Source organism: Gorilla gorilla, chromosome 1, assembly GCF_029281585.2.
Source record: "Gorilla gorilla gorilla isolate KB3781 chromosome 1, NHGRI_mGorGor1-v2.1_pri, whole genome shotgun sequence".
Classification (NCBI taxonomy): Eukaryota; Metazoa; Chordata; class Mammalia; order Primates; family Hominidae; genus Gorilla; species Gorilla gorilla.
Genome location: NC_073224.2, coordinates 48,071,771 through 48,099,763, shown reverse-complemented (window position 1 = coordinate 48,099,763; position 27,993 = coordinate 48,071,771). Strand labels below are relative to the sequence as shown.

The 27,993-nt window shown below is 38.6% G+C and overlaps 1 pseudogene; it reads right to left on the bottom strand.

Annotated features, from left to right (window-relative positions):
- Nucleotides 1–18,612: 18,612 nt before the first annotated feature.
- LOC101144275 (small ribosomal subunit protein eS26-like) lies at nucleotides 18,613–18,959 on the bottom strand (annotated as a pseudogene).
- Nucleotides 18,960–27,993: the final 9,034 nt, after the last annotated feature.

The following is a 27,993-nucleotide window of genomic DNA, read 5'->3' as shown; positions in this document are numbered from 1 at the left end:
CTATTAGGATTTCACACCAAAACCCTTTAAATAGGAATTTATTAAACATTAATTGTTCCCTCTTTCAGTACAGAGACAGGACCTATGTTTTTGGAAATGCTCCCAAAATAGATAACATGTTCATACCATTTGCTTCCCATGTCCTCTTCTGAGATTTTCACAGGTTTCCTAAAATAAGATAGCAATGCACATAAGGAGCTATCAGAACATAAACAGTACATCGAGCTCCCGGCAGCCATCAAGGTGATAGCTGAGCTGGGTCCTACAAAGAGAAAGACTGCACCATGAAGAACAGTGGGAAGGCATATCTACAAGAGGAAAGAATATGGGGACACCACACACACACACACACAGAGCTATACCAAAGAATGGCATGTGAAGAGCTATATGCCAACACCCTCTTTAAAAAGGGGGAAGCTGTCCGGGTGCGGTGGCTCACACCTGTAATCCCAGTGCTTTGGGAGGCCGAGGCAGGCAGATCACAGGTCAGGAGATCGAGATCATCCTGGCTAACACGGAGAAACCCCATCTCTACTGAAAATACAAAAAATTAGCCGGGCGTGGTGGCGGGCGCCTGTAGTCCCAGCTACTCAGGAGGCTGAGGCAGGAGAATGGCGTGAACCCAGGAGGCGGAGCTTGCAGTAAGCCGAGACTGCGCCACTGCACTCCAGCCTGGGCAACAGAGCAAGACTCCGTCTCAAGAAAAAAAAAAAAAAAAAAGCGGGGGGAAGCTGAGACCAAAAGTAACCAGGGCAGGTCCAGGAGTAGTAGCTAGTTAGTAGCAAAGCAAATGGAGAGCCCCAGTTTTCTGACTCCCATGCCTGTTGCGCCTATTCTTAGCATCTCTGCCTCTGACCTCACATCTCTAGAAGGCCGCAACAAACAGGGGAGGCAGGATGTACCTACAACATTCCTTTGTTTTTTCCAATACTCTACTAGTGTCTAAAATATCTTTGCTATAGCAAGCTAGCTTGCTTTTTTAGCAAGCTAGCTTGCTTTTTTAGCAAGCTTGATTAGAGCAAGAAAAAGTGCTGAATTTCCAGTATGCAAATTAAGTTAAAGGCTACCCAGGGATGAAGGAGCCCTACAGGAATGCTTTATTGACTGCTGCAAATTTACCCAAATAACTATTTTTAAAAAAAAACAACAACAAATAAATTGAGTTCCAACCTCCTTTGTTCTTCCCCTTAGGAGTCACATGTTTTTCACCTCTAATTTCGTATCATTGTTGAAGTGGTGCATTGTGCATTATTTATAAATGGAATTCAAATGAAGGTGGCTACACTAAGAAACTAGAATTAGATTAATCACAAAATGTATGGATAATAGCCATTTGCTCTTTAAGTGCTTCGTTTTAGTGGGTGTAAACAGGGAGTAGAATTTAATTTTCTTGGCTAGTATTAGCAGAAAATATATAAAATATTGTGTGTTCTTTCTATAGTTACTCCAAGAGTATTTGTGCAATTATAGCCTTTTTGTCCCCAAGGAAATCAGTCTAAAATAGTGAGGGCTTCTGAGAGGTATACTGACATTAGGGAGATTGTATTTTTAAAGAACAAGAAATTAGGTGGTATCGTTGTACTACTTGGACTGGGTTAAGAAGACAAACCTCTTAATAAGTACCAAACTTATTAAGCCCCCTTGCATGGTGTCTTAAAGTGTTGGAGCCATAAAATTTAAAATTTTAATCCAATTAGGCTCCTATTAACTCAAGAGGTAGTTAGAATTATGGCTTTATGGGTCTCCCTGCTTCCTTCCTCAAAATGAGGGGTTATGACTTTCAACCAAGGAAATTAGCTTTATCCATGAAGTTGGAAGAAGATCAGTACATTCAGCAGAGGACCAGCTTCTTCCCGCATTCCAGGAACCTGACACATTGCTCCACAGCTCCTTTTGGTCCCCATGTGTCCCTCATCATTTGGAAGTCCTGGGCAAGCTCCCCAGGATGAGGGAGTATCAAGAAAATGGGCTGCCTAGCTGTTGTAAACCCAAGCTCTGGAATCAAGCAAACTTATGTTTGATTTTGGCTTGATCCTCACAGGCAATAAGAGCTGGCATAAGTAGCTTGAGATACGCCTCAGTGGTATCTTCAGTAACACAGCGATAATATTGCCTACCTCCCAGGCTCCTTGAGAGGAGGAAATGATACTTATAAAGTTTTGGACACACAGCAATTGTCCAACTCTAAGAAGATTTTCTTACAAAACAGGAGAAAACAAGATAGCTCAGGCTTTTGGAGTCTTTTTATGTGCCATGGGCTGTGTCGAGTGCCTTACTGTATTAGCAAAGTGATCCTTCTTCTGTCTATTCAGTGGCAGAACCAGGGTGAAATCCAGCAGCCTGGCTCCTGAATGTGAGTGCTTAATCACAAAGCTTTGCAATGGGCCCTCCTTGGAGCAATGTGACCTAGCATAATGACCCAGGAACATTCTGTGCCTCCATTTCCCCATTAAAAAATGAGAACATAAGAAAAGCAAGCCTGCCACCAAGGTTCTGAGTGTCTGGTATGCTTTCAGACTGCCGTGGGCATTAGGCAGCTGACACATATATTCCATACCTCTCTTTAGGGTCTGTTGCCAGCCTGGCAGATATTTGTGGGTTTCTGATCAGCACCTTAAAGAAAACAAACAAAAATAAAAACAGAGATAAACCTGCAGTCACTGTCTTTACTGGAGCAATTTCTAATTCAAACAGTAAGTGCTTGTGACTAAATGAAAATGCAATGGTAGTTAATAACTGTTATTCTCCTCTAATTTGAAAATAATGTGAAATCAGTTTAGTAAGACTGGAGTGAACAAGTATAAGGTGAATAAACTCATACAAATCTCTACCACAGTCAAAATGACAGCCTCAGAAACTCATTTGCAACTCTAGACTATATCTTCTGAGCTTTCAGAATAAGGTGGGAGTTCAAGTTCATGGTCTTACGGTCCAACTTTAAGATATACCCTGAATCAGTCCTTTTTTTTTTTTTTTTTTTTGCAGGGACATCAATAACCTTTCAGTCTAAACCAAGGATCAGCAAGTTATCTCTAAAAAGTTAAAGATAGTAAATATTTTAATCTCTGTGGGCCATAGAGTCTCTGCAGCAACTACTCTACTCTGCTGTGTAGAGCAACAGCAGCCATAGGTAATACAGAAATGAAAGGACATGACTGCATCCCAGTAGAGTTCTATTTACAAAAATGGGTGATAGGCTGAGTTTGACCCATGATTGTAATTTGCCAGCCCATGGTCTCAACCACCGTGACCTTTCAACATCTTCAGTTACCGTTCTTACTCCTTCATTATGAACCCTGTCTAACTAAGGTTCTAAAAGGATATGCCACTTCCTTGCCTAAAATGCTGCATTGCATTCTTATTGTACTTAAGTTAGAAGCTAAACTTCTTGGCATGGCATCCAAGGTCCACATATTGGGAGCCACCTGTCAATCCAGTGTTTTCTCACATTGTGCTCACTTCAGCTCACTTTATTTCTGTGTTTTTCAGCTTGTCAATTCAGGGCCTTTGCACATGCTGTTTCCTTCCCTTCAAAGTCCTCCTCCTCACTTTCTGCTTCCCAATCCTCCAATTCAAATTAGATCATTTCTCATACCTCCCATAGTATTCTACACTCTCCCTTCAGAGCACTTAACTAATTCAAAATTAAATGCTCATTTGTGCAAGTATTCGTTTAATAGTGGTCTTGCCTACTAGACTTAGTGCCTTAAGAGCAGGAGTCAGTCATGTTTGGTTATCACATACTTCTGACAAACAGTAGGTGCTCAACAGCTGCACATTAATTGCATGAACAAGTTGTTTAGTTCTAAATGTTCAAATATTTTTATGAAATTCAGTCATCTTCTTTCCTTGGGAGAAAAAAAAAATGTCTGGGACCAGGATGATTTCTTTTCTATGTTACAAATGGAGAAATAGGCCCAACAATGACTGTACAAGTCACCAGGAAGAGTTTGATTAAAAGTCCAAGCATGTTTTCCCAGCTTAGTAGTTTCCTGAGACACTTAGAAGTCCCACGGGTTCATGTTTGAGAAATTGCCATGTAATTTCAACCTTGCCCTTGCTGATGTCTTTGGAAACCTTCCAGTCAATTTTCCAAGGCTGATACCTTTTGTGCTGGAATGATGCTTATTCTGGCAGCCCTGATGCCATTATCACCTTCATTTCGGGTATTGACCCAGCACAAGAATTGTACATTTACTATGTGCTAATTTTAAAAAGTTTACAGAGCTGGGCTCCTCTACAGATTTTCAAGAAGACATTTATGGTTCTAAGCACCTTCTCTGGAATCATTAGGCAACAAATTTGCTTGGAAATTTCTTTCATTGTGTCTCAGTGGAGATGAAATATGGTCACTTGCTGGGAAGAAAACAACAATAAAAGGAGAGAAAAATCTTTCTAAGTGCTCCCTAAAAACAAGGAAATCTGATATGCAGCCTGTGTGCTGATACTATTATGAGACTTCTAACTCAGAGCTGTAACAGATGGGCGTTTTCTGTCTTTGGTGATAAGGTGAATGACTTCCCCCAGGGATGTGTGGGGAAAACTGCTGAGTTGGCTGTGTTGGTGCCAAGCATCTGGCTGCTGACAGGATTATAGGCAGAGATTGGCACTGTGGGGAGGGTGGGTTGATAACATGGAGACAGAAGACTGGAAAGCAAAAATAGCCCCTCTTTCTTATCCATCTGTAGCTGGAACTTTAAGCAACCCATTCTGAATAGTGAATGCGGCAGCCAAGAGAGGCTAAAGATGGGTACCCATTCATTCATTCCTTTATTCATTCAACAACCATATTGAGTAACTGGTATGTGGCAGCTATTATGCTGGCTCCCGAGGAATGAATTCACAGCAGAAATGAATTGATTTTACCCTCAGGAGGCTCCCAGCTTGGGGAAGGAGATGAATACTGAAAAAAAAATAAGCTTGATAAAGTGTTATTGTGAGCAGAAAAGGCCTCATAGTGATGGGAATTCAAGATAAAAATTTGAAAAGTCAATGGGTATTTCCTGTGAGGATGTAAGGACTGGGAGGGGGAGCAAGTGTGATTTAGATAGAGAATGAAGCAGGAACAAAGAAACTAGAGGGACCTCTCTAGTTCCCTCTCTCTCTCTCCACCCTCCACTGGTCCCTTGCTAATGTCATGCCCATCTGCTTGCAGTTTCCTTACGAAGCATCATCATTTTTTGTTTCTGCTCTTTTCCCATGGTGTAATTTCTACCTGGATTTCCTGTCCTTCCCCCTTGAGTGCTCCTGAAACAGTAGAGAGCTTTGTAGACCATGTTGGACAATTTGAACCTTATCTGAAGGCCCTGAGGAAATATTAAGGATGAATAAGCAGAATAGTTATGGTCATATTTGATTTTAAGAAAGTTCACTTTTGTTTTTTAAGGGAATGAGCTAGAATGTGAGGCTGGAGCACATTCGGAGACAGATACAATCGTTCACTCAGAGGTATTGAGGACCCGAACTAGAACAGCAATAGTTGTCAGAGACCAGCCTGGGTGTGAAAGATGTTACAGAGATAAACGCAAACACAGCTGATTGGTTACAAAATAATTTTTTGTCCTTTGATTGGTTGGGTAAATAATAGTAACAACACTGTATAATTGAAGAAAAGTGAAGAAGCAGAGCTTGGGGAAAGATTATTGATTCATCGTGCGTTGGTGATATTGGTTTGGGATTCAATGTTAGAAGTACACTTTTGACATCCAAAAGGAAATGTTAGGTGGTGATGTCACATAGCGATTTGAAACTCAAGAGACAGAAGCCATGGCTTTTATCAGCTAGGATAAGCTAGGTTATGATGTAGTAAAAATAAAAATCTCAGCAGCTTAAAATAACCAAAGTTAATTTCTTCCTTACTCTACTATCTACTGTAGGTCAGCAAGAGTGTTTTGCTCACTGCAGCCACTCGCAGACTCAAGCTGCGAGAGCAGTCACCATTTTGAAAGTCATTGGCTATTGGGCCAGAGGGAAAAGAGAGGTCTGGAAGGTCTTGTCTTGGAGATTAAATGTTTGACCAGGAAGTGATACATGACATTCTGCAAAGAACTAGTCAGTCAGTGGCCACACCTAGTTTCAGGGAGCCAGGAGTGCATTCCTCCTGGAAGGAAGGAGAGCTGGAAATATTTGGCAAATAGCAGTAATGACTACCACAGGACCAGAAATAAAGACCTAGGTATGATCAGCATGTAGGTGGCAGAAAGGCTGTGGCAGTGGATAATCCCATAAAGCTGCATAGAGATTAAAAAGAAGGAAGCTAAATCAGAGTCCTAGGAAAGTGTCTATATTTAAGGTACTTTGCATGGGGGAAATAAAGTCACAGAGAGAGGATGAGAAGAAATAGTCAAAAAAGTATCAGGAAAACCAGAATGGCATCACAAAAGATTATGAGAACATTTCAGTAAGGGAGCATTTCAATAGTTACTGACTGAATCTTTCTTTTAAACAGTAGCTAAGCTGCCCTGATAAGATGATGGATAGACATCTTTGTCTTTTTTTAAACAATTGGTGTATTATAGTCATTAATTCCTAGAGTTGACAGGGTCCTCAAAGGTCATCCAGCTTACCTACCCACCAAATATTAGAACCCTCACAATGACAGGTTACAAATCTCTATCTTAAATTAACCTGGAATCTTTCCCTTTGTGCTTGTATCCATGGTTCTGCCCTCTACAATCACAGTTAAAGGGAGGTTTTTATTTCTGTTCTCCACTCAACCTTATAATATCATTGAATAGCAGATAGGGTTGATGACAGATTTATAAGACATAATTAATTTGCATAAAAAGCAACTTTTTTTTTTTTTTTTTGGAGAGATGGAGTCTCGCTCTGTTGCCCATGATGGTCTCCAACTCCTAGGTTCAAGTGCTCCTCCCACCTCAGCCTCTGAAATTGCTGGGATTACAGGCATGAAGCACCATGCCCAGCCAGGCTTGTTAGAATTTAGGTCTGATTTCCAGATGGAAGCTCAGTTATCCAAACTACAGTTCCTCTTTTGATTTAAGCAGAAAAGACAGGAGGTGAGGCAGGAGAGATAAGATGAGATGATATAGTATAATTTTTAAAAAAATTAAAGATTGGCTGGGCATGGTGGCTCATGCCTATAATCCCAGCACTTTGGGAGGCTCAGGTGGGAAGATCATTTAAGTCCAGGAGTTTGAGACCAGCCTGGGCAACACAGTGTGATCCCATTTCTAAAAAACAAAAAATTAAACATTATTAGCATAGAATAATATATACTCTATTTGGCTTCTAACTCTGTGAGCAGACAAATCACTTAACCTCTCTGAGCAGAAATTTTTCCATCAGTGAAATGAATGCCTGTTCTGTATTCCTCACCTGGCTGGTTGTTATTAGAAAAGATGAAAGTAACAGCTATGAATAAAATTCATATCTTTAATACAAAAGGTGGGAAGAGATAAAATAGAAAAGAGGACAACAGAAGATTCAGGTTGCACCAGTCATGGGCAGACATCAGCTACTCAGACCAAGAAACAAGCTGAGCTTGGAGGCCAGTAGTTGTTGATTTAAGGAAACCCCCTCCTGTATTTATTACCATAGTAATACTGTATAACAATAACAACAACAATAATCACCTCAAAACCCCTGGGTACACAATGACAAACATTTATTTTAATTCATGAAGCTATGGGTCTGATGGATGTTCTTGTGTTATGAACTAGGTCTGGCTAATTTTGGCTTGCCTTAGTCATGTGTATACAATCAACTGGCATGTCAGTTGAGGGCTGGCTGGTCTAGGATGGCCTGATGTAGAGAACCCTCCTCCATGTGGTCGCTGATGCTCCACTAGCAGACTAGCCTGGGGGTGTTCACAGGTGTCCAGGAGAAGCCCTCTTGAAGCTTAGCATCATAATTGACACACCCATCACTTCTGCTGCCTTATATTGTCCAAAGCAAATCATGAAACCAAGCCCATGTTTAAGTGGTATAAAAATTGACCTTAATTTTTAATGGCATACATTTTTGTAATCAGTTTATCACAGTCTTTTCTATGGTAGTCTGTAAGCAAGTTGAGAAAGTTGTTCAAATTCATAAGGAATGCTACAGAAATGGAAAGACTTCTCCCTCCTGCCACCAAGGGAAAAGCCAACAGCCATGGAGAACAATGAAATGAGAAGCCACTTCTAGGGAGCAGAAGTGAGGTCTAATCAAGGAACTCTCCCCATGTCTGGAGTGAAAGGCCTAGAAACATTTACTCAGGAGGATTTCAGAGTTGCTATGAACCAATTCCTGGTGTTTACCTTCTGTTATGTCCCTTTTTTGAGTGGAAGTGTTTGTTGTAGTCATTTTATTCCTTTTCATCATTGTATCTTTTGTGTTTCGGGGACATAGCCTGTCTTTATATTCAGAGGCTATGGATTATAAGCAGCTGCATCCAGACATGATGTCAATCACAAGATCTTGGTGGATGTCCTGAAAGGGACGGAAACTTGAGAGAAATACTTGTGGCTAGAAGAAAGACTATGGTAGACTACAAAACTGGCTGCAAGTCATCGTTCCTCCCTGAATTCATGTTCTTTGCAGTGTGACCTTGTATTCATTTCAATCAATAGATGGAGCCTATTTTCCCATATCTTGAATCTTGGCTGGTCTTTGACTTGCTGTAGTTAATAGAATGAAAAAATATGATGGTGTGCCATTTCTGAGGCTAGACCTCAAGAGGTCTTGACAACTTCCTTTCTCTCTAGGGACTCCTGCTTAACCCATGAGAATAAGCCAGACTGGAACGCTGGATGATGAGAGACACATGGCCCAGTCACTCATCACACTAGCTGACAGCCATACATGTGAGAAGCTAGTCTAGAGCTTCTCCACCAGGTGACCACAGATACTTAAGCAAGCCCAGCTGAGCAAAGACTAGAGCAGATCAGCAGGACCGTCCAGCTGACGTGTAGACCTATGAGAAATAATAAATGCTTAATTTTTAAGCTGCTGAGTTGTGCATGTATGTGTTACTCGGCAATATCTAACTAATACAACCTCAGTTTATTCCCCAGCATTTGAGAGACATTTCCAGAACACCATGCCTTGCAGATGAAGAAAACACAAAAAAGATAAAAGAAAGTCCCATCCTGTCAGCTCTGTTGTCACCATAAGTGCTAGCACATTGTGGCTGTCTCTTTTGAAATAAGCCTAGGCTTGTGTCGTCCTTCAAACCACTGTTTTGCACTGCTCTCTTTCTTCCTCTTTCTCTTTATCTCTAAACCTCTGACAGTCCTTCTCCCATCAGTATCTAGGGATATATCTAACAGAGTGGGAAAGCAAACAGAAAACCAGTGGCTTTGAACTTTCAAAACAGAAAAATACTGTCATTCTGCTAGTTTCCCTTCTCTTGATAGAGAGAGAAGGAGAGAGTAAGTAATGACTATCTGGAGAATTCTCAGGAACGAGAAGTCCAGAAACACCATGCAAATGGCCTCTAGTATAAGGAAACATGGGTTGTTTTTCTCTTTTTGTTTTGTTTTGTACTTGCTTCTACTGGGAAAGCAAGAATGAACCTAAAAAGACTCTGAAACAATAGGCAGCATTAAATGTGCCATATCTTTAATGCTGACAAGTTAGGCATTTGGAGTATGGAGATTTGGGTATGGGGAGAAAACAGTGATAATATCTAACTATAAGAAGTTAATAAACTGAGAGAGAGGCAGGGCTGCATAAAGGAAAAGGCATGGTTTGTGGTCTGGGATCAGAGTTGCTAGCTTTGACTCTTCTTATACAACGTGGCCTCTCTTTACCCAATTCGTTGTATAATCTTGGCCTGGTCACTTACCCTCAGAGTCTCTATCAGAAAATAGATATACTTGGTAAAGCTAAGAAGGAGTAATGTTGTGTTCATTAGATGAATCAATGTATGTGCCAGAAAAAAACAGGGGGTTTCATTTTGCCTTAATTATTTTAGAAAGCAAGTCTCTGGGGTTCAATAGTTTATATTATCTAGATAGTTTCAAAGGAATGCTTCATTTCACTTGAGTCAAAATAAATCTAGACACCCTTGAGAAAAAAAACTGACATGGTTTGTGTCCTATTTTAATCAATGAGCTTGTGCTCCAGGTCTGTGCTAGGGACTACCATGACATAGAAGAGTAACGTGTCCCTGTTCTTAGAGAAACAATTTGTAAAAGACTCAAGCTAGGAAATTGTTAAGTGGCATGTTTGTTGGTACAAACCACATGTGCTGCAGATATTTAAAGGAGGAGGAAACTAGAGTCCAGCAGATCAATCTTTACCTAATTAATAAGATATTCAAAGCGTAAAATGTTACAATTAAAATTCCAATTTAAAAAGTCCAGCCATGCAAAGAAATAGGAAAATGTGATTCATAATGAGGAGAGAATGTGATCAATAGAAAGAAACAGAAATGATACAGATGATAAAATCAATAGAAAAAGGCATTAAAAGTTATAACTATTACCTATATGTAATATAGGTTACATATTAACCTATATGTAACCTATAAGTTACATATTAACCTATATTAGGGAGGTTATAGGAATTGGGCCTAGAGTTGGGTCTTAAAAGATGAAGGAAGGGGGCACACTGGGTCCCAGTAAGACAAGAAGAGACTATGTGCTAGACATGGCGCTCAGTGATTTACATGTATACAATGCCTCATTTAGTACTCAGAAGAACTGGAAGAAGATGTATTATTATCCCTGTTATAGTTCCACAGAGGTTAAGATGTTTACCAAAGCCACACAGTAAATGCTGATAGCAGGTAGGAAAACAAATGTCTTTGACTCTAAGGCTCATGTTCTTCTTACTGAGCCCTACTACCTTCCCAGGGACAAGAAGGAACATGCTGTGTTGCTTGACAGTGAAGTGAACCACCAAGAAATACAAAGAATGTGTGTTGAAGAGCCCAGAGTTAATGCTGAATAGGTAAGGTGATGCCATCATAGTTTGGAAGGTCTGAAAAGAGTTGGAGCATCTAAGCATGATTTCTTGGGAGATACGGCCATTGGTGTTTTTTCTCAACCTGTCACTAGAGAGAGATACAGTCAAGCCTCCTTTTTCCTAGGGGAAGACTTGTTTTTCTACTCTGGGTGGAGAAAAATTATTAAAAAGTCTTGATTATCAGAATTTGGCCCCTAGTTTTTCTCATCATAATACAGTCCAGTATGTATGTTCTGAAATATCCATGGGCCCACCTTTGACTGATGCAGACACAGTGAGGATCTTATGGAAGAGAGAAAGAGATGACTGGAAGAGGTTGAGTAGGGAACATGTCTGTTCCAGCTTTCCTAATACTTCATCATCGGAAGAGCCAGGGGTATAGAAAATGGAATTAAAAGCCCCAAGTTAGAAAACAATGGCTCCCTTATTTTGTGTCAGGGAGTCAGACTGGTAGAGTGCCAATAGGTTTCATCATGCTTAGAATTTGATTATCTAGCACCCTGTCATTCTCAATCCATTATCCTGATTTCTTCTTTATAGCACTTATCACTTCACAACATTTTATTTTATATGAATTTGTTTATCTGTTATATAGATGCCCCACTGAAATATAAGTCTAATGATGGCAGGGACTTGACTTGTTTACTGTTAGCTTTCCAGAACCTGAAAATACTGCCTGGTACCAATAAATATTTGTTAGGTAAGTAAAGCTGATCATTGTATTAATCATTTCACTTATATTTATGGACTGATCATGGTAGTCAGGCCCTGAGAAATAAAACAGAGCTCATAACCTGGCGGTTCGAATGATAAAGAAGTGTTGGAAAAGCTGGAACAGATTTCTTACCCAACCTCCTCTAGTCGTATCTCTCTCTTGCGTAAAGATAATCGTTCTGGAATCATCATCAAACAGGGACTCCTCAGGACTAAAGATAAAGGGCCACAGATCTGAGGAGCCACTATACAGACACATGCTCAGATATAATCTGAAAAGTGCAATGCAGAGGTGTATGTAGAAAATAGTGGGAGTACAGAGAATGGTTCCTAACCAGAGGAATCACCTGACCCCAACTTTAAAGAATAAGTAGGCTCTGGGTTAGGTTAGAAATCAATTGACCTATGTGCATTAACCCCCTTCTTTGAGGAATCCGGGGCACAGAGAAAAGTGAGGTAGGGACCAGAGGTATGAGGAAGCCAAAATTATGTATTTAGATAACAGAAATCCAGAAAGATTTTTTAAAAGGCACATGATGGGCCACCAAACATAAGTGCCAGAAGCAAATATTAAATACAAGATAAAAGTCCAGAAATCCAGATTGATGGGCACAAGAACAACATAGAGTGGTGAAGGTAAGAACAAAAGAGGCAAAGATAGTGAATAGTTTTGCAGAACAGGCACTAATGTTAAGGATTGCTTTGACAGGTAGACTGGAGATTGGGGCTGGTCCAACTAAGAGGAGAAGGCTCAGAAAAGACTCAGCCTACCTATGGCTATACTTACCTATTGCCCTGGGGCCGTCAGCCAGGAGAGCTGCATTCTGGATCTTAGTTCCACCTAAATACAGTTTGCTTCTTTTCATCCAATGTGGATATAGAAAGTAATGTGAGGAAAGATGGGAGAAAAGAGAAGCCAGAAATAGAGAAAGAGGATTAAGTGTGTAAAAGATATGAAGGAGAGAGGAAAAACAATTTTTATAAAGGTATAAGGGGAAGAAAGTTAAAAAATAAAACAAGAAAGAAAGGAACTTTCCAGCCCTTATTAGGTTTGAGTGCTAGTGGTTATTTAAGTGGTCCCTTTGGATGGGTAGACACGTTGAACATTTCACTTCTGCTTTGTTTATATTTATAAACCATAAAGTCAAGCTCAGATTTCTGCTAGAAAAGCACTTTTAGAAGGCAGTGAGATCTTATCTTTCATTTTCTATAGATCAGTTTCACAGCCTCTTGAAGTATTTATAGTTTTAATACATAACCATAAATGCCCCCTAAACAAGGAATATTGCACCTTTCGATTACTATTATTGCTTTATTGCTCATCACAGCCATAAATTAGCAACATCCTCCGGCATACTGAAAGAGCACTGAATTAGGTTACAACACGAATACACAAGAACCTATTAAAGTTTTGCTATTTCTTGAAAGTCTTTATAGTTTTCTAGTGTGCCCCATAAGTGTTTCAATTAAAGAACTACTTGCCCGCTCAGTAATAGCCTTCTTGTTTGAGATAGGATTGCATATCAGAAAAGCAAGATTAAAAGAAGGAAAATGGAATATAAAACATTAAAAATGAAATTGCTACAAAAAGGAAGGCAAGAGTTTAAATTACGCATATTAAAGCTATTTAAACCATTTAACTCTATTTGATACAAGCTGATGTACATACATATATTTCTATATCAAGTCTATAGCTAAAATTGTGTGTATGTATGCATTTACATACTTTATTCTCTCAATGACTCTAGTGCCATCTGACATTTTTATTGGAGTTCTTGACCACATGACCAATTATTGAAAAGTTATAACCAACAAGATGAGGACAATTACGTTGTTTATGATGATATAACAGCTTGGAGCTACACACCACATAGACTATCATGATTACAAATCAAATACAATACAAGAGAAAAATTATTGAGAGCCAGGAGTTCTACACCTTGATTATAGCTCTGCTAGTAATCTCTGTAAATAAGAGATTTATCTTTCAGTTCTAGGTTTCCTTGGGCACCAATAAGTTGATAACATGTGAAATATTCATTTTAAATATGTATCAAGTAACTACTAGGCATTATGGGACATTTAAATGACTAAAAATTACATTGTTTATCCTCAAGGGGCTAATAGTTTATTTGGGGGTAAGAAAAACATACATTTGGGTACATGCAATGCAAATGGTACTGTTTCTGGCTAGTATGTAAAAAGTCACAAAGGACTATCACTCCTACATTAACAAGGAGAATAAGATACATATGCTACAAAAACATAGCTTGTGTGTGTTTGTGTGTGGGAGGGCTGTGGTTAAACACATTGAAGTGCTGAGAATGCAAAGAAACCTCCTGAAAGTGAGGACAAAAGGGTCCCACAATGGCTCTCATGCCTGGTGGAATGATAGTCATGATTGTCTTCCTCTCGTCTTAATAATGAGAATAAGCCAGATAAGCCACAAAATTCGTGGGTTTTCTCCAGTCCATTAGAGAGACAAGAATGCAAAAAATACAAGAAAGGAAAAAAAACACCCCACAAAATTTCAGAAGTTGGCAAGCTCTTTTTAAGAGAGAAGGAACCGATTTCATTTCCGGTAGAGCAGCAGGATGAGGAAGAATCCACAAGAAATAGAGATACAAAGAAACAAGTCAAACTTTTAGCAAATGTTTAACTTTCTCTTGAGCCTTCATTGCATATGAGGGGAAATATTCTAAAAGATTAGGGCAAGGCAGGAAAGCTGAGAGTGGTCCTTCATTTTAGGCATGCAAGACCATCTTCAGGAATACTGCAGCAACCTTCAGAACAATGTGGACAGAAAAAGTGACTTGATAAAAATGCCTCCAAGGCATCTGACCCTATACAGTATGTAAGATAGCTTCTCTTCAAAGGCTAGTGTAAGGATAGCTGAGTGGAAATAGATCTTCCAAGGTACAGTGATCTGAGGGTAAGACTGGAGACCAAAGACAACACCCTAGTCACCCAAAAAGGCTGGCAGCTTTCCTGAAAATGAAATTTTCTCAAGGTTCAGAAAGCTGGCAATGAAATACAGTTTCTTAAGAGCTCAGATACTAAGTTTGCCAGAATTGTAGTCCTGATTCTGCTCTCAAAACATTTGAAGTTAGTGGTAAACTAAATCTAAGTTGCAACAAAGGCCAAACCCAGACCAACTAGAGATTAAATTAGCTTAATCATCACAAACTGCAGTCTACCAGAAAAATAGAATGTCCAATTGGGGAGATAATATGTACTTCAGTCTCTACTGTTCTTTTACATATAATTCATGCATACCATTTAAAAATGCACAGAGAGGCAGGAAAATGAAATTCCCTAGTCAAGAGAGAAACAAAGAATGGAAGTAGACCCAGTGAGTACTTAGATATTGAAATCACAGAAAGGACTTTAAGATATACATAGACAAATATTTTAATGAATCTAGGAGAGAAGTTGGACATATACTCTAAAAGATGGAGAATTTCACCAGAGAGATAGAGACCATGAAAAGAGACAAGTGGGTCTACAGAGGCTTCCTCTCTAGTGTTCAGCTAAGTAATAATCAGCACATGTATATGAGAAAGTTATCTAAGTGTATTTGTCAAGGTTCCCCACAGAAACAGGCTGAGATCATCTGAAAGAGGCAAAGCTATCAATCTCTGGAACTTCCACAGAGCCAACACAAGATTATGCTCTTATTATCCAGAGAGGAAAAAATCTTCATAAGTTGTGTCACTCCAGTAGAATACTCAAAAGGGTATTACCTCCATAGTAGGGCAAAATTAAGCTTAAAGGGCTCTGTGATCTCAACTATCAAACTTATAAATAAGTCTTGAAATAATCAGTTTACAAGAAACTTAACTGTACCCTAGAGAAAAATTTAAGAATATTTATAAGAATTCAATAAGATATTCAAAAGGTAAAATGTTACAATTAAAATTCCAATTAAATAAGTCCAGCCATATGGCTGGGCGTGGTGGCTGACAACTGTAATACCAGCACTTTGGGAGGCCAAGGCCTGTGGATCACGAGGTCAGGAGATCGAGACTATCCTGGTTAACACAGTGAAACCCCATGTCTACTAAAAATACAAAAAAATTAGCTGGGCATGGTGGCGGGCACCTGTAGTCCCAGCTACTCAGGAGGCTGAGGCAGGAGAATGGCATGAACCCGTGAGGTGGAGCTTGCAGTGAGCCGAGATCGTGCCACTGCACTCCAGCCTGGGTGACACAGTGAGACTCCATCTCAAAAAAAAAAAAAAAAAAAAAAAAGTGCAGCCATACAAAGAAATAGGAAAATGTGATTCATAATGAGGAGAGAATGCAATCAATAGAAACAGACAGAAATGATATGGATGATAAAATCAATAGGCAAAGGCATTAAAAGTTATAACTATTACCTATATGTTTAAAAAGATATAAAAATATTTAAACATGTTAGGAGAGATAAAGATATAAGAAGGAAAAAATCAAGTTTCAAAAGATTCTTTTAAAGTCTGAAATAAAAATACACTAGATGGGATTAATAGCAAATTAGAAATTGCAGAAGAAAAGATTAGTAAACTTGAAGATGTAGCAATAGAAATTATACAAAATGAAATACAAAGAAAAAAAGCCTGAAAAGGGGAACAGAGCATGAGGGATCTGGGAGACAACCTCAAGTGGCCTAATTTATGTGTAATTGGAATCATCTAAGGGGAGTAAGGGATGTACAGAAGAATATTTGAAGAAACGATGATCAATATTTTTCCATTTGACAAAAACTATAAACCCACAGATCTAAATGAGGCAGGATAGGTAGTCAAGCAAGTAATCATTTCCTTGGGACATGGCAAATGTGGCAACCACGTTATCAACACAAAGAGTTCCAGCACTCACATTATAGTCAAGCTCATCCAAGTAGGACTTACTTGTCCTCAGACTGATCCTTTGCTGATTATAATAGTAAAAAACATACCCACCGGGTGCAGATTTAAAATGCTAATAAGACATGTGATGTATAAACAAGCATGTACAGCAACTGAGCGTATGCACCCAGAGGACCACCCCAAACATACTTACTAGTAACACCTCCTCTCTCTTCCTTATGAATAACCATTTAAGACCCCAATAAAGGGAGTCTCCTCAGAGCCAGTCTTTGCTAACTTACCTCTTGAGCAGCCCTAACTTATCTTTTCAAATGTATCTTCACTTAGCTTTAGAGTGTTCTTTCTCTTTTGCAATAAACTGCTTTCTACTATTTTTCTACTGCAGTGTGTCTCTTATTTAAATTAGTTTAAACTAAGAAAACAAGAACCAAGGACTCTCAATCACTGTCAACGTTAGAAGGTGGACAAAAGTAGCACAATAATTATGAAGAAAACTACACCAAGGAACAAGGCAATCACATTACTTAAAACCAGCAATAAAGGGAAAATCTTAAAAGCAGGTTGGAAAAAGACACACATGAACAGAAGAATTATAGTAAGGATAAAATAACATATCCTGTCAGTAAAAAGCAAGCCAGAAAATAGTGAACAGAAGCTTTAAAATACTAAAAGAAAAATTTGTCAACCTAGAAATCTCTGCCCAGAATAAATATTTTACAAATGTGAAGGTAAAATATATTTTTTAGCCGAAAAGTCTGAAAGAAGTAGTTGGTAGCAAAACTTCCATTATATGCAATTTTTAAACAAGTTTTAGGGTGCTGCTAAAGCAGTGCTGAGGGTAAGATTTATACCACTAAATGCTTACAGTTAGCTTTTAGGAAAAAATGTCTCAAATTAATAATCTAAGCTCTCACTTCTAGAAAATAAAAAAGCAGAGCAAAATGAAACAAAAGCAAGCAAAGAAAAGAAAATAATAAAGAACAGAAATCTATGAAATTAAAAACAGAAAAAAATCCAAGTCCTGTTACTTTGAGATCAAAAATATTGGTAAACCTTTAGCCAGACTAATTTGTAAAAAAGACACAAATTATCCAGAAGAGAGAGAACATCACTACAGATCCTACAGTTAAGAAGACACTAGGGAAATATTATGAAGAACTTCATGGCAACAAATTTGGCAATCTAGCTAAAATGAAAAAATTACTTGAAAAACACAAACTACTAAAGCTATCTAAAGATAAATTAGGCAAAAAAAAGACTCCATATTAAAGATATAGAATTTGTAGTTAAAAATCTTACCACCAAGAAAACTTCAGGCCCAGATAAATTCACTAGTAAATTATATCAAACATTTAGGAAAAGAGTAATATAAATTCCATATAAATACTTCCAGAAAACTGAAGAAAAATAAAACCTCCCTATGCAATGAATAAGGCTAGCACTTCTCTGACATAAAAATCAGAAAACGTAAGTATTATTTAAAAAGAAAACAAAAGACCAATGTTAACAATAACGATAAATGTGAAAATTATTAACAAGTTTTAGCTAATAGAATCTAACAATATTTTAAAATATAAACTATTGCCAAGTGGGGTCTATCTTTTTATCTTATTAGGAAATATTGGTTGAATTTTTAAAATGTGATTAATATTACTCACCGTATTAACAAAGTAGAAACAAATGATCATCTCTACAGTTGAAGAGACCATTTATCTTACTTTGCTTATAACAGAATACCTAAAACTGGGTAATTTGTTTTAAAAAGGAAATTTGTTTCTTACAGGTATAGAGGTTGAAATGTCAAAAGGTAAGGCACTGCATCTGGTGAGGGTCTTCTTGCTCCTGTAGTTAAACTTTCTGTAGTGTCCCAGGTTGATGCAGGGCATCACATGGCAAGGGGGCTGAGCATTCTAATGTATTATGCTCAGATTTCTCTTTCTCTTCTTATAAATTCACTAGTTTCACTCTCATGGTAACCCACTAATCAATAAATCCTTTAATCCATTAATCCACAAATAAATTAATCCATTCATGAGGACAGAGCTCTCATAATTGAACCACCTCTTTTTTTTTTTTTAGTACAATTTCCATTTTATTTTTCTCCATAGTCTGTCTTCAGTCTTTAAGAACTCAGCTCCTTACATGGGCTTTGGTGGGGGACGTGGGCAGCACTCGCAGGTCTAAATCGGGGTGGGGGTGTTCAGTCCTTGTGGGCTTCATGAGATCTATTCCTGACTACTTTGCTGTGAATTGCACAACTCACACAGTAATGTAGCTTCACATACAGCTTGGGAAGCACATAGGCATTGAAGACGCTCGCTTCAGAAATGTCCCTGACTGCTGCGGCCTCCACTATGTTTCAAATGACGAATTTCTTAATGGCCTTGTCCTTGGGCAGGCATCAGGCACAGTTAGTGCAGCAAATAGGCTGCACGTGGCTGCGGCCCTTTTTGGCACGACCGTTGTTCCTTCTTTTCTTTGTCATCTTGGAGGCACGCACCGGAGAGCTGAATCACCTCTTAAAGACCATAACTCTCAATACTACTGCATTGGGGATTAAATTTCAACATGCATTTTAGAGGGAGCATTCAAACCATACCACCATTTGACATAATCCATCATTTACGTCTGAAAACAAAAAACAAAAGAGCTCTTGGAAAATTTGGAAAATAAAAAAACTTACCTAACCTGGTAGAAGACATCCCTGAAAGAACTCCATAGCTAACATCACATAATTATGAAAGACTTAATTCTTCCTTTTAATATCAGGAAAAAGACAAAGATATCCATAGTCATCAATATTTTTCAATATTGTACTAAAGTTCTAATCAGTGCAATAAGATGAAAAAAAGAAATAAAATTTATCCAAATTAAAAATGAAGAGACTAACATTATCCTCAGCCAACATTTATCTACATAGAAAATCCTATGGAATCAACAAAAATGCTATTAGAACTAATAAATGACTTTAGATTGAAATAAATTGATATACCATGTTGTAGAATACCAAGTCCATATAAAAAATACTTAGGGTAAATATGACAGGAAATATGTAAGATTTATTACAAGTTTCAGCACATTTAGCATTAATCACTAAGTCAGGTGCTCTCTGACCTGCTTCCTCAGAGTTGTTTGGTGCCTGTTGCCTCAAAATCATCGAGATCCTATTACAAGATTATCTTTCCCCTTATCTACTCTATAGATAATATCTTGAACATTATAAAACATTACATTTTCCATTTGAGACATTCTTTCAGGTCATGCATACTAATGAAACTAATGATGTCAGCTGGTCTGAAGGACCCCACAGGAGCTGACTCACAAAATAATACAGTTTCCACATCCAGAGTACTTCATCTCCTTTACCCCAACCAATCAATGACCCAAATTTTCTAGTCCCTTGCCCTCCATGATCCTTTTAAAAACTCCAGCCCAGAAATCCTCAGGGAGCTGATTTAACGGTCTTTTCCGATGACCTCACTCATTGCCCTGTGATCATTAGACTCTTCCTTTGCTGCAAACCCTACTGTCTCAGGGTAATTGGTCTGTTACTGTGTGATAGGTATATGAACCTGTTGGTCCTATAACAAATTCTCTCCCAAATTAATTTATAGGTTCAATACAATCCTAATCAAAATGAACAGCAGGGTTTTTTTCCCTTACAAATTAAAAAAATAGTTTCTGTAAGTTATATGAAAATGTAATGGGACTACATTGGCAAATCAACTTTCTAAAAGAACTAAAACAGCTTTAAAAATAACAAGGAAAACCCAATTTAAAATTTTAATACTTATTGTAAAGCTAGAATAATTGATTCTGCATGGTTTGGAAAAACAAGATATATTCAGCAATGAAACAGGATAGAAAATCAAGTAATAGACATGCATATATGTGGTCAATCGATGTTCAACAAAGCTGCCGTGGCAATTCAGTAGAGGAAAAGCAATCTCTTCAAGATACATTGCTGGAACAATTGGAGAGCCATCTACAAATGAACTTCAATCTTTATCTACCTCAACAAGAAACACAGAATAGATGAGAAAACAAATGTGGGAGCTAAAAATGTAAATATTCTAGAAGTAATCAGGATAAAGTCTTAATGATCTTATGTTTAGCAAATATTTCTTAAGAATCAAAAAACACAAAAAGAAAATTTCAATAAGTTGGAATTCATAAAAATGTTAAACATTGCTTTTGAAGTCACTGTTAGTAGCCACAGTCTGGGAGAAAATAGTTCAAAAATATGTATCTGAGAAATAACTTATATCGAGAATGTATTAAGAACTGTTACAACTCAAAAATTAGAAGACAAAAAAATTTTAAATTTTAAAAATGGGGAAAGATTTGAATAGACACTTTTCAAAAAAAGATAATTCAAATGGCAAATGAGGTAAAAATGGCAAAAAAATGCTCAACATCATTAATCATTAGGGAACATGAAACTGAAAATGATTTTTAAAGAAAGGACGTGGTAATTTAATTGAGAAATAAGAACTTTATCTACAAATAATTCTGGAACAACTGGTCCTTTCTAAGAAAACACAAGAATTTCAACCTTACTCTCTCCTTGTAAACAAAAACTAATTCAAAATAAACGATAGACCTAGAAGTAAAATTTTAGAAATTCCAGAAGAAAACTAATTAGAGAAAAAGTTTTGTGACATGTTACTCAAAAAGTATAAAACATAAAAGTTGGATAAATTATAATTCATTAAAATCATTAACTGCTCTTCCAAAGACACCATTAAGAAATGGTCAATAAACAAATGAAAATATGCTCAGCGTCATTCATCACCTGAAAAATATAAGTTAAAACCACAACCGTGGGCTGGGTGCAGTGGCTGACACCTATAATCCCAGCACTTTGGGAGGCCAAGGTGGGCAGATCACTTGAGGTCAGCAGTTCGAGACCATTCTGGCCAACAGGGGGAAACCCCATCTCTACTAAAAATGCAAAAGTTAGCCAGGTGTGGTGGTGTATATGTGTGGTCTCTGCTACTCAGGAGGCTGAGGCACAAGAATTGCTTGAACCTAAGGTGGAGGTTGCAGTGAGCCAAGATCATGCCACTGCACTCCAGCCTGGGTGGTGGAGTAAGACCCTGTCTCACACACACACACCATAAAAACCCCTCACAATGGTATACTATTGTATGCACATTAGAATGGCTACAATTTTAAAAGACTGGCAAATCTAATTGTTGATGAGGTTGTGGAGCAATAAGAATTCACATGCATTATTGGTGGGATTGTAAAGTGGTAAAATCACTTAAAAAAATAAACCGTGAATTTCTAAAATGATCACAAATATAAATACCATACAACTCAGCAATCTTATTCTTAGATATATACTCAAGAAAAATATAAACCCATATCCACACCAAAATTTCTACTCAAATATTCACAGTGGCTATATTCATAATAGCCCAAAACTAGAAACAACCCAAATGTCCTTCCACTGTAGTATATCCATACAATGGAATACTGCTAAGGAATAAAAAGGAACCAATAATGAATACTAATGACAACATGGATGCATCTCAAAATAATTATACTGTATCTTATTATTAATTATTATATTAATTGTGCTCTGACTTATTATTAAGATACAGACAAGAGTACATAAAATTCCCTTTATATGAAACTCTATAAAAGTCAAATAGAGAAAAATCAAAATATTCAAAAGTTTATCCTTTTGAAAAATTAAAATATTGGTAAACCCCTTGCAAAAATCAGCAATAAAAAACAAAACAGGCTGGGCATGGTGGCTTATGCCTGTAATCTCAACACTTCAGGAGGCCAAGGCAGCCAGATCACTTGAAGTCAAGAGTTCGAGACCAGCCTGGTCAACGTGGCAAAACCCAATCTGTACTAAAAATACAAAAAGTAGCCAGGTGTGGTGGCACATTCCTGTAATCTCAGCTACTCAGGAGGCTGAGGCATGAGAATTGCTTGAACCCGGATGTGGAGGTTACAGTGAGCCAAGATCACGCCACTGCACTCTAGCCTGGGCAACAGAGCGAGACTCCATCTCAAAAACAGGCAAAAAAAAAAAAAAAAAATTGTCACTCCATACCTGACTCCAGTGACTAATACTAATTTTCAGATGGATTATAAATTCCAGCATTAGCTAGAACTCCAAACTTGTAAAAGAAAACAAAACAGAATATCTTTGTAACCTAGAGATAGTTAAATAATTTTGTTTTTTAACCACTAACCAGAAAAAAAATAGGCAAGCCACAGACTGGAAAAAATATTGATAGGTAGGTAGGTAGGTAGGTAGATAGATAGATAGATAGATAGATAGATAGATAGATAGATGAATGATAGATAGATAGATAGATAGATAGATAGATAGATAGATAAATAGAAAAATGGATAGATAGATAGACAGCTAGGACAAAGGACTTGCATAAAGGACATATGGATATTCTCAATCTGTTACACATGAATAACAAGAAAAAAACAACCCAATAGAAAGGTAGACAAAGTACTAAAAAGAAACCCTTTACCAGTGTTGATCACAAGATTGATCACCTGGAAAGAGGCTTAGCATCATTAGTTATCAGGAACACACAAATTGAAACCAAAATGAAACACCATTATGTGCCCACAACGTGTCTAAAATAAAATTTTAAAAATGTCAATAATACTAAATCTTGGCAAACGTGGAATAATGAAAACTTTTATACATTGCTTATGGCAGAGTAAAATGTTAAAAGCACTTTGGTTAACTGTTTCTTTTTTTCTGATAATGTTAAGCATAGATCTATTCTATGACCCAGCAACCCACTCCTATATTACTCAAAAGAATTGAAAACATATGTCTACTGAAAGACAAACACAATACTATCATAAAGGTGTTACTCATAATAATTCAATATTGGAAGCAGCTCAAATGTCCATCAACAAGAAAAAAGACAATGGCATTGTTGTATGTTTAGACAATGAGTGCTATTCATCAATTAAAAAGGAGTGAAATACTGACATACACAACAACATGGATCAATTTCCAAATATTATTTTATGTGAAAGAAAGCAGATCCAGAAGGATACAGACTGGATAATCCCATTATAAGAAATCCAAGAATAGGCAAAACTCACTACAATGAGAGCAATAAAAAAGATTTACCTCTGGAGGGTGGAGGAATTGATAGAAAAGGGGAAGGATCAGTATTATCTGTTAAACGTTTAGAACTAGCTGGGGCGGTGGGTGGGTGAAAGTTTTGATTTGTAGCATTTGTTGATTTTTATGCTGTGAATACTTCCAGTCTCAAGGTATCTAGCTGCCAATGTGATATGACTGAACTAGGAGTTAGGAATGCATGTGAGCAGTTGACTCCCACAGCCCCAGAGAGCTGGCTCCAGCATGCCACTGGGAGGAGATGAAGAAACATTTGTTGGTAATAGAAACATTCTAATTCTTCTTCTGGGATGTGGTTATATGGGTATATAAAATTGTCAAAAGTCAACCTGGGGGTGGAGCCAAGATGGCCGAACAGAAACAGCTCTGGTCTACAGCTCCCAGTGTGAGCGACACAGAAGATGGTTGGTTTCTGCATTTCCATCTAAGGTACCAGGTTCATCTACCCAGGGGGTGCCAGACAGTGGGCGCAGGACAGTGGGTGCAGCGCACCATGCGTGAGCTGAAGCAGGGCGAGGCATTGCCTCACTCGGGAAGCGCAAGGGGTCAGGGAGTCCCCTTTCCTAGTTAAAGAAAGGGATGACAGACGCCACCTGGTAAATCAGGTCACTCCTACCCTAATACTGTGCTTTTCGGACGGGCTTAAAAAATGGCGCACCAGGAGATTATATCCCGCACCTGGCTCAGAGGGTCCTACGCCCACGGAGTCTCGCTGATTGCTAGCACACCAGTCTGAGATCAAACTGCAAGGTGGCAGGGAGGCTGGGGGAGGGGCGCCCGCCATTGCCCACGCTTGCTTAGGTAAACAAAGCAGGCAGGAAGCTCAAACTGGGTGGAGCCCACCACAGCTCAAAGAGGCCTGCCCGCCTCTGTAGGCTCCACCTCTGGGGGCAGGGCACAGACAAACAAAAAGACAGCAGTAACCTCTGCAGACTTAAATGTCCCTGTCCGACAGCTTTGAAGAGAGCGGTGGTTCTCCCAGCACACAGCTAGAGATCTGAGAATGGGCAGACTGCCTCCTCAAGTGGGTGCCTGACCCCCGACCCCCAAGCAGCCTAACTGGGAGGCAACCTGCAGTAGGGGCAGACTGACACCTCACACAGCCAGGTACTCCTCTGAGACAAAACTTCAAGAGGAACAATCAGACAGCAGCATTTGCGGTTCACGAAAATCCGCTGTTCTGTAGCCACCACTGCTCATACCCAGGCAAACAGGGTCTGGAGTGGACCTCTAGCAAACTCCAACAGACCTGCGGCTGAGGGTCCTGTCTGTTAGAAGGAAAACTAACAAATAGAAAGGACATCCACACCAAAAACCCATCTGTACATCACCATCATCAAAGACCAAAAGTAGATAAAACCACAAAGATGGGGAAAAAACAGAGCAGAAAAACTGGAAACTCTGAAAAGCAGAGCACCTCTCCTCCTCCAAAGGAACGCAGCTCCTCACCAGCAATGGAACAAAGCTGGACAGAGAATGACTTTGACGAGTTGAGAGAAGAAGGCTTCAGACGATCAAACTACTCTGAGTTACGGGAGGAAATTCAAACCAAAGGCAAAGAAGTTGAAAACTTTGAAAAAAATTTAGAAGAATGTATAACTAGAATAACCAATACAGAGAAGTGCTTAAAGGAGCTGATGGAGCTGAAAGCCAAGGCTCGAGAATTACGTGAAGAATGCAGAAGCCTCAGGAGCTGATGTGATCAACTGGAAGAAAGGGTATCAGCAATGGAAGATGAAATGAATGAAATGAAGTGAGAAGGGAAGTTTAGAGAAAAAAGAATAAAAAGAAACGAACAAAGCCTCCAAGAAATATGGGACTACATGAAAAGACCAAATCTACGTCTGATTGGTGTACCTGAAAGTGATGGGGAGAATGGAACCAAGTTGGAAAACACTCTGCAGGATATTATCCAGGAGAATTTCCCCAATCTAGCAAGGCAGGCCAACATTCAGATTCAGGAAATACAGAGAACGCCACAAAGATACTCCTCGAGAAGAGCAACTCCAAGACACAATTGTCAGATTCACCAAAGTTGAAATGAAGGAAAAAATGTTAAGGGCAGCCAGAGAGAAGGGTCCGGTTACCCACAAAGGGAAGCCCATCAGACTAACAGCTGATCTCTCAGCAGAAACTCTACAGGCCAGAAGAGAGTGGGGGCCAATATTCAACATTCTTAAAGAAAAGAATTTTCAACCCAGAATTTCATATCCAGCCAAACTAAGCTTCATAAGTGAAGGAGAAATAAAATCCTTTACAGACAAGCAAATGCTGAGAGATTTTGTCACCACCAGGCCTGCCCTAAAAGAGCTCCTGAAGGAAGCACTAAACATGGAAAGGAACAACCGGTACCAGCCACTGCAAAAACATGCCAAATTGTAAAGACCATCAAGGCTAGGAAGAAACTACATCAACTAACGAGCAAAATGACCAGCTAACATCATAATGACAGGATCAAATTCACACATAACAATATTAACTTTAAATGTAAATGGACTGAGTGCTCCAATTAAAAGACACAGACTGGCAAATTGGATAAAGAGTCAAGACCCATCAGTGTGCTGTATTCAGGAAACCCATCTCACGTGCAGAGACACACATAGGCTCATAATAAAAGGATGGAGGAAGATCTACCAAGCCAATGGAAAACAAAAAAAGGCAGGGGTTGCAATCCTAGTCTCTGATAAAACAGACTTTAAACCAACAAAGATCAAAAGAGACAAAGAAGGCCATTACATAATGGTAAAGGGATCGGTTCAACAAGAAGAGCTATCCTAAATATATATGCACCCAATACAGGAGCACCCAGATTCATAAAGCAAGTCCTGAGTGACCTACAAAGAGACTTAGACTCCCACACAATAATAATGGGAGACTGTAACACCCCACTGTCAATATTCGACAGATCAACGAGACAGAAAGTTAACAAGGATACCCAGGAATTGAACTCAGCTCTGCACCAAGCAGACCTAATAGACATCTACAGAACTCTCCACCCCAAATCAACAGAATATTCATTTTTTTCAGCACCACACCACACCTATTCCAAAATTGACCACATACTTGGAAGTAAAGCTCTCCTCAGCAAATGTAAAAGATCAGACATTATAACAAACTGTCTCTCAGACCACAGTGCAATCAAACTAGAACTCAGGATTCAGAAACTCACTCAAAACCTCTCAACTACATGGAAACTGAATAGCCTGCTCCTGAATGAGTACTGGGTACATAACGAAATGAAGGCACAAATAAAGATGTTCTTTGAAACCAATAAGAACAAAGACACAACATACCAGAATCTCTGGGACACATTCAAAGCAGTGTGTAGAGGGAAATTTATAGCACTAAATGCCCACAAGAGAAAGCAGGAAAGATCCAAAATTGACACCCTAACATCACAATTAAAAGAACTAGAAAAGCAAGAGCAAACACATTCAAAAGCTAGCAGAAGTCAAGAAATAACTAAAATCAGAGCAGAACTGAAGGAAATAGAGACACAAAAAACCCTTCAAAAAATTAATGAATCCAGGAGCTGGTTTTTTCAAAGGATCAACAAAATTGATAGACCGCTAGCAAGACTAATAAAGAAGAAAAGAGAGAAGAATCAAATAGACGCAATAAAAAATGATAAAGGGGATATCACCACCGATCCCACAGAAATACAAACTACCATCAGAGAATACTACAAACACCTCTACACAAATAAACTAGAAAATCTAGAAGAAATGGATACATTCCTCGACACATACACCCTCCCAAGACTAAACCAGGAAGAAGTTGAATCTCTGAATAGACCAATAACAGGATCTGAAATTATGGTAGTAATAAATAACTTACCAACCAAAAAGAGTCCAGGACCAGATGGATTCACAGCCGAATTCTACCAGAGGTACAAGGAGGAACTGGTACCATTCCTTCTGAAACTATTCCAATCAATACAAAAAGAGGGAATCCTCCCTAAATCATTTTATGAGGCCAGCATCATCCTGATACCAAAGCCGGGCAGAGATACAACCAAAAAAGAGAATTTTAGACCAATATCCTTGATGAACATTGATGCAAAAATCCTCAATAAAATACTGGCAAACCAAATCCAGCAGCACATCAAAAAGCTTATCCACCATGATCAAGTGGGTGTCATCCCTGGGATGCAAGGCTGGTTCAGTATACACAAATCAATAAATGTAATCCAGCATATAAACAGAACCGAAGACAAAACCACATGGTTATCTCAATAGATGCAGAAAAGGCCTTTGACAAAATTCAACAACCCTTCATGCTAAAAACTCTCAATAAATTAGGTATTGATGGGACGTATCTCAAAATAATAAGAGCTATCTATGACAAACCCACAGCCAATATCATACTGAATGGTCAA